General features: G+C 39.4%; 1 pseudogene; it reads left to right on the top strand.

Annotated features, from left to right (window-relative positions):
* The first annotated feature begins 202 nt into the window (after nt 1–202).
* LOC124967942 (HMG box-containing protein 1-like) lies at nt 203–8,040 on the top strand (annotated as a pseudogene).
* The last annotated feature ends 481 nt before the right edge of the window (nt 8,041–8,521 follow it).

Raw genomic sequence — 8,521 nt, 5'->3', positions numbered from 1 at the left:
GAGTAAGAAACCAGTTCAGTGATCATGAGATAGAAAAGTATAGACAGTGGAGAGTTGGGAAAGGGCAGTAAAGGTCAACAAGAGGACAAGCAGGACAGCCATTTCAGCATGCCCTGACATGTTCTGAGACAGTTCCTGTTTCTCAGAAAGGGCATAAGTCTGCATCATTCAGAAAGCAATAGCATAATCCATAATTCATAATATGGTCATGCTCACTGTGGGACAATTGAAATATCAAAAAAGAGGAGTTTTCAATTTATCCTTACTTGCCATATTGGAAAATACTTTCCATGAAAATGAGGTGGATTGGCTAACAGAATTAGCAAATATTTCCCTGAGTTCAGTGCAGTGCTCATTCTACAAAGATCATCCCCCATACACATCCTAGCTAAAAGAAAAAGTTTACATTCCCATGCATACCGTCCACCAGAGTCCTCTTCAGAGAGTGAGCCAACTTTCCCTCACCACCACTGGAAGGAGGAAACCCCAATAAGACATGAAAGGGCAAATAGAGGGTCAGAATCTGGCATTTTCTGCATGTCCTTCCTCTCAGATGATGATGATTTGGGATGGTTAAATTCCTGACCTTCAATTGTTTGGCACTGTTTTTTGAAAGGCACAAGACTGCTTTCATAAAGGAAGCAATAAGGAATGGCAAGATGTTGAAGATTTTCCTAGAGTGTAAGGTTGTTATAATGAGAAGGAACTCCAAATGGGCACTTAAAAGGGTTAAAGTTCTGATGGTCTAAAGTTGTTATCACGTGAAGAAAGTGTACCTTTTGGTAAGTCTGTATACTGAAGTTGACTTTTGATCCTGGTACAGTAGAAGGTGTCTTACTTGCCATAAACTGTAAGCTGAACTGTTGGGGTACCCGGGACCCCTGGCCCTAGGTGTGGCTAAGATGGCACCTGGCAGTGAGCCAGAGCAGTTAACTTTTGCACAAACATCTGACATCATTTTAAGGAAGTCTTTATGACTGGTTCTCTGGTCTCATGCGCAACGCATGATCTCGGTATGCCCTGCTTGGCTCTCTGTATCTGTCCACGCTTTTCCCTCGTGTGCTCTCCTTTGATTGGTGGTTTTACCTATATAAGGTCTGTAACTTCCCTGCTGGGAAGGAGGATAAGAAAAAGAAACAATAGAAGCAGAAGGACAGCACGCAATAAAGCATTGAAACTTCAACCAGGTGTCGTGTTTCTCTGCGGGCAGGGAACACGATAAGTGGTGCCAAAACCCGACCCGGGAAACAACAAACCAGCAGCAACTACCTAGGTAAGTTTTAGAGATTAATGTTATAAATAATAAAAAAGGAGTGATAAAGGCAGCCTTGACGTTCGCAGTAAAGCAACTATCAGGACACGTGGAATGCGGTCCAATTAAAGTCAGGACACACGAAAGGTGGTCCAGGGACACACGGAATGCGGTCCAATTAAAGTCAGGACACACGGAAGGTGGTCCGGGGACACGCGGAATGTGGTCCGATTAAAGTGAAAGTAAGGACTAGCGAAAGGCAGTCCGGAGACAGAGCCAAGCGAAACGCAGCTCGGAGTGGACTAGCGAAAGGCAGTCCGGAGACAGAGCTAAGCGAAACGCAGCTCAGAGTGGACTAGCGAAAGGCAGTCCACCTTAAAAGTATTAAAGTAAAAGTAGCATGCGAAAGGCGGCTACACCCTGGACTAAGTGAAAGGCGGTCCACATTGGAGATATTAAAGTGAAAGTGGTGCGCAAAAGGTGGCCATCAATCAACCCGGGCCAAGCAGAAGGTGGTCCAGTGAACTGAAACTGGTATGCGAAAAGTGATCACAGTAAATTAATCATGGGTTCTGAGGTGTCTAGAGTTCGCATGGAAGGCCTATTAAAGGCTTTATTAAAGGCTAATGGAGCACCTTTAAAGGTTTCCTCAGCTAGGAAGTTTTTAAAAACTGTAGAAGATAAAGCCCCTTGGTTTTTAAATGCGGGATTGTTGAATCAAGAGAAACTATCACAAGAGACAGAAAAAGGCCCCCTTCCTGATCCCTTCCACGCAGCTCCATGGCCACCTAGGGAGGGAACACCCGTGTCCTTAAAGCAGTCCTCCCCCTAGACAGAGATCTCAACAGCTCCATTCCTCAAAAGTAGTAAAAAATAATGTTTTGTGATTTTCTACATTCAAACCTTACCTGATTTCTCAACCAGGAAGAAAAAGGGTTAAAAAGTCCTGGGTGATCCTCCCTCCCCCCTCCCTGGCCTTGCTAAAGTCTGCATTGGAATGTAAACTGCAGCGGTCGGGAAAGGGGGGTAACCTGAAGATAAGAAAAAAAAAAAAAAAAAAAAAGGTGTCTGTTTTAAGCTTCTGGCTGCTACACAGAACTACTCATTTTCCAGGATTCTTGTTTTGTTTTTTGTTTTTTTTTTTAATGCTGTATTTTTGAGCTCATGATTTTTTTTGGATCAGTTTTATTTTTATCCAACTCTACAGTTATTTTTGAACATCTGTTACATTACAATGGAGATTCACCTATAAAGTTACAAGGCCTTTGATTTTGTGTTATGTGTTATGTTGTGCTGTCTAATGTCATGTTTTGTCTGTATCAAAACTGAGCGCTCCTAAAATTAAAATTTAAAAATGGATCCAAATACTTTTATTCACGTGATATAAAAAGGTTCAATTTAAATTGGGTAAACTAATAAAAGTAAAATGTCTTTAAAAATAACATACAAGTCTCTAGGTGGTCAAACTAATGGAATGTTGATGTTAAACAATGTCTAATATCAATTGTTTCTAGGACCTTTCTTCAACAAAAAAGAGACAACAAATACTGTTCAAGACACTTGTCTAATATCTTGACTAAAAACAAGGTTACTAAGAGTTATGTCTTAACAAGTACAATTCTATATACAAAAGGTTCTAAAGGTTTCAACTGTGTTTCAGTTAGAGTACTATAAACAACAAAGTATTTTATCTTGTTAAAATGGTGTAATTTATCTAAATTCAGAAATTTCATAAGAATTGTTTCAGAATGTGAACAAAAGGGGGTCAACACATAAAAAAGAAAAAATAAAAGGTTCTAAAAATACAACTATATTTAGTGAAGAAGAAAATCTTTCTGGATAAAAAAGTGTTATATAATAAAGTACATGAGGGTCTAAATAAGTGCTAAAAAAGTCTGTGTGTAAGTAAAGGACAAGTTTCAACAGGTTTGTGTGTAACTAAGTTGGTTGTATGTGTGTAAAACAACTAAAGCTATTTAAGGTTTTTCCTAAGGTGAAATACTAATGTTCTGATATAAGCCAAATTTTAATCTATATGGTAAAATGACATGGTAAAATAACAAGGATTTCTTAGAAACACTAATTTACTCTTAACTTTGTGTCTATTAAGTTTTGTTCTTTAAAACAATTAGTCTTAAAAATTGGGGTTTATACAATTATGGTTAAACAACTGTTAAGAGTATTGTACTATGTTACAGAGTCTAAATTTTTCTTTAAAAACTAAATTTAATAAGATTAAAGTGTCAAAGTAATTGTAAAATGGTCACTTCTTGTATATTAAATATATTCATATTTTCCAAGTATACAAGTTTTAAAGCAGGGTATTTATCAAGCTGCTATTCTCCAAACTTCTCTCTCAATGTTGGAATGCTTCTAGGTTCTCATGAGCAGTCTTAATGCCTATTCCTACCTTCCTACCAGCTAAAATATTACAATCATATCCCAAAGCTGTTGCTCAAGTAATATTTAAGGGAATAGAATCTTGCATTACTGTCTTTGGAATCCATCCTTCTATCATTATAACCCCTTATTCCACTCAGCAAATTAAATGGCTAAGCAATAATGATGATGATTGGTCAGTATTATATTGTTCCACCTCAGCTCAGTTTGATAACCATTATCCCCAACATCCTTGGATTCAGTTTTGTAAAGTTACTCCCATAATTTTTCCAAAAGTGACTAGTGCCCAACCTATTAAAAATTGTATAACTATATTTACTGATGGATCTAATAATGGAGTAGGCGCTACACTTGTTCATAATCAACTTCATACTATAATAGTTCAATCCAATTCAACACAAGTTACTAAACTCACAACTGTGGTGTTGGCTTTTAAAATAACAAATAATCAGCCGTTTAATCTCCTATCTGATAGTTCATATGTTGTTAATGCTTTAAGTGTTCTTGAAACTGCCATGTATTTCTTCTTTATCCACCGTGGCTTCCTATTTCACTACACTGCAAAACCTTATTCTGCAGCATAAACATCCATTCCATATAGGACATATTAGGGCTCATTCTAATTTACCGGGACCTTTGGCTAGAGCAAATGATTTGGTGGATATGGCTACCAAATCCGTTTTTGTTTTTTCCATAGAGGAACAAGCAAAACTCTTTCATGAGAAATTCCATGTAAATTCCACTACCTTGAGTAGAAAATTTTCTATCTCTAAATGTGTGACTCGGCAAATAGTAAAAAATTGTCAACACTGTGCTCCTTTGATCCCAGTACAATCTTTTGGAGTCAATCCCAGGGGATTGTTACCTAATCATGTTTAACAAATGGATGTAACTCATATTCCTAAATTCGGTACTGTAAAGTATGTACATGTGTCAGTAGACACTGCTTCAGGGGTCATCATGGCTTCCGCTCACTCTGGAGAAAAGGTAAAAGATGCCATTCAACACTGCCTACAAGCGTTTGCTTGCTGGGGCATACCTAAAGTTATAAAAACAGATAATGGTCCTGCTTATACCTCCAAAAGCTTCCGGCTCTTTCTACAAACATTTAATATTCAATTGATTACTGGTATTCCCTATAATCCACAAGGACAAGGTATAGTCGAGAGGACACATTCTCACCTTAAAAAATTGTCTTAATAAACAAAAAGGGGGAATAGGAGCCTCCTTTAAATCTCCCAAGGACAAAATTAATCTGGTTCTTTTTATTTCAAATTTTTTGACTATAGACAATTATGGACACTCTGCGGCTGATCGCCATAGAAACCCTTCCCCTGTCCCTCAAACATGGGCCTAGTGGAAAGACATATTGACAGGTTGCTGGAAAGGACCAGATCCAGTATTACGTTGGGTCCGAGGGTCTGTTTGTATTTTTCCACAGGATCAACAAACTCCGATCTGGGTTCCTGAAAGACTGACCAGACCTATACAACATGGAAGTGATACTACTCCTCCTCACGATAGTGAGCCTTCCCATAACTGCAAAGACACAAGCGGACAGCCAGACCCAAAACCTGTGGGTAATAGTTAAAGCTTGGCCATATCCTTTACCGTTAACTAATACTTCCTCTCTACTCCCTCCGTTGTTCACCACCAATGCGGCTACAGGATTACCCACTACACTTTATGATCCAGAGACTCAACCATATAATTCTTCCGCTATCTCCCTCCCTGGAGCCTTATGTTTTGAATAACTCTAGCCCTTGTATTGTTCTCCAAAAGCAGGTACAGGGTCTCTTTTATAAGAGTATGGAATCCCCTTATGCTCCGCTCCAGGGTTATGCTACGCTTGGTCTTCAGTATGTCAATAATAATTTAATAACCATATCAAGGACATACTGGAAAGGGGAAGCTACTTTGATCACAGGATTTGTACCTTACAAATTACCTCTTCCCACTAATGGGTTTTAAAATCCCAGAAATTTTCCTCCATGTAATCCAAAATTTTCCACACCTCCCATTTGGACAGGTTGTCAAAATGCCAAGCGAGCGACCCCAGTTCAACATGGATTTTTCTTCACACCAAATTTTACTTCCCAGTGTACCACTGATAATTTTGCTGATCATGACGCCAACTTGGGCATGGAGCGCATTAATCCTTTTGATAGCTGGTTGCTATTCACCTCGACTTCAGGATATACTAACTTATAACCTCCTTTTGCTCTTAAAGGAGGATCTTTTAGACAATGCGAATGGAACTCTTCGACGTGGAGCGGAAAAAATGCTGGAGCTTAGACTAATACTAACTGTACTAAAAACATTACATTCTCATCCACTCCAGCCTGTGTGTTCCCTCCTTTTATGTTTCTACTAACCAATATTTCCAATAACACAACCCTTGATTGCTCTCAATCTAGTTGCTACCTTTCTCAATGTTGGAATGCTACCAATTTCTCCCGCGCGGTCTTAATGCGCATCCCTACATTCCTACCTATCCCAGTCTCTGTTACAGATGCAGAATTACAGTGCTACTATCAAGAAATAAAAGACAATTTGGCATTGCGGCAGCTGTGGTTGCAGCCGTTGTTGCATCGGCGGCGGCTGCCGTGACTGCAGCTGCTGCATTGACAACTACTATACAGACAGCGACTGCAGTCAACCGTTTAGCTGAAAACACAGCTACTGCCTTACAAACTCAAGAGACTTTAAACGAACATTTAAGGGCAGGCTTACTCCTGGTGAATCAAAGAGTGGACCTATTACAAGAACAAGTGGACATATTACAAGAACTTTTGGGACTGGGATGTGTTTACTCTTTAAGAGCTGTTTGTGTTACCCCTATTGTATATGATAATTTCAACACTGCAGCTGAGTTATCCAGTAATTTGTCACTTTACCTTACTTCTACTTGGTCATCTCAATTTGATAATCTTACCTCACAACTTAGAGCCGAAATTGTCAAAGCTAATTCTACTGGGGTACATATTGCTTCTGTATCTGAGATGGCTAAATGGTTTTCTTCTGCTTTCAATTTTGTAAAACAGTGGGCAGGTCTGGGCACTTTGGGACTGCTTCTCCTCATTGGTATCCTTTTCCTCACTCGTCTGTTTGTGCGTCTACGAGCCAGCCAAAACAGGGATCGGATTATCTTTCATTAGGCCATGACCGCCCTAGAGGCCGGCAGCTCCCCACAAGTGTGGCTCTCGATGCTGGACCGGTAGTCAAAGATGGGTAATGAAGGAGGTGGCTATGTACCAACCTAAGACAGGAGCTGCAGCATGCTCTGCAGACTCTGATGATGGGTAAGGACATATGCTGACCACTCAACCTAAGACAGGCACGGTCCCGAGCTTTAATTTTATAATAAAAAAGGGGGATCTGTCGGGGTACCCGGGACCCCTGGCCTTAGGTGTTGCTAAGATGGTGCCTGGCAGTGAGCCAGAGCAGTTAACTTTTGCACAAACATCTGACATCATTTTAAGGAAGTCTTTATGACTGGTTCTCTGGTCTCATGCGCAACGCATGATCTCGGTATGCCCTGCTTGGCTCTCTGTATCTGTCCACGCTTTTCCCTCGTGTGCTCTCCTTTGATTGGTGGTTTTACCTATATAAGGTCTGTAACTTCCCTGCTGGGAAGGAGGATAAGAAAAAGAAACAATAGAAGCAGAAGGACAGCGCGCAATAAAGCATTGAAACTTCAACCAGGTGTCGTGTTTCTCTGCGGGCAGGGAACACGATACTGAACCACCCTTTCTATGTTAAAAATAAAGATTGGTGATATTTTATCCAAGCTTGACTGTGGTATAGCATGGTATTCCATGTTGTAAAATTCATATTGGTGATGTATGCCTATCTGCTGAACACATTGATGCCATTAATTTTGGTGATTCAGTTGTTTTTGATACATTTAAAATATATGACTTCACACCTATGTATTCTTCTGCAGTTAATGTGTTAAGTACCATGGCTCAACAGTGTCATGCATCTTTGTCTTATGGAGGGCCTGGTAGTCAAAACTTTGCAGGATCTGGATTCAGTAAAGACAGTGGCTCACTTGGATCATCACAGCTCTCTTCCAATTCTTTGTATGCTAAAGCTGTCAAAACACACAGCTCAGGACCTGTGAGTGCCACCTCTAATAAGTGCAAGAGACCAATAAATGCCTTCATGCTTTTTGCCAAAAAATACAGAGTTCAATATACTCAGATGTATCCAGGGAAAGATAACAGAGAGTCATAAGTGTGATCCTTGGTGACAGGTGGAAGAAAATGAAGACTGAAGAGAGAAGGACGTATACATTAGAAGCAAAGGCTTTGGCTGAAGAACAAGAATGTTTAAATACTGACTGTTGGAAAAGGAAAAGAACCAATTCACGCTCACAACATTAAACCAGAATGCTTATGTTCTTAAATCTATAGTTACATAAATATTGACTCTTGATGAAAAGTTAAGAAGATTCAGTTCCCACCATTTGTTCTGAATTCATGTGACTACAAGATACTGATAGCATTGAGTCTTGAAATGATTTAATAATATGAGTGTAAATTTTCCCCACATGCTCACCAGCATTTATTGTTACTTGTGTTCTTTTTTAATTTTTTTATTTGTTATTATTATTTGTACATGACAGTAGAATGCATTTATAACTTTAGATAGATCATACATAAATGTAGTATAAGCTCTCATTTTTCTGATTATACATAGTGCAGGATCACATCAGTTTTGCAGTCATACAGGTACATAAGGTAATAATGTCTGTTTCACTCTACTGTCATTCCTTCTCCCATACCCCTTCCCCTCCCTTCGCTCCCCTCTACCTAATATAAAGTATCTCTATTCTTGATAATTGCCATTCTGACTGGAGTGAAA

This window comes from Sciurus carolinensis, chromosome 17 (assembly GCF_902686445.1).
Source record: "Sciurus carolinensis chromosome 17, mSciCar1.2, whole genome shotgun sequence".
Taxonomy (NCBI): domain Eukaryota; kingdom Metazoa; phylum Chordata; class Mammalia; order Rodentia; family Sciuridae; genus Sciurus; species Sciurus carolinensis.
The sequence above is the reverse complement of the archived record's forward strand: the minus strand, read 5'-3'. Positions and strand labels throughout refer to the sequence as shown.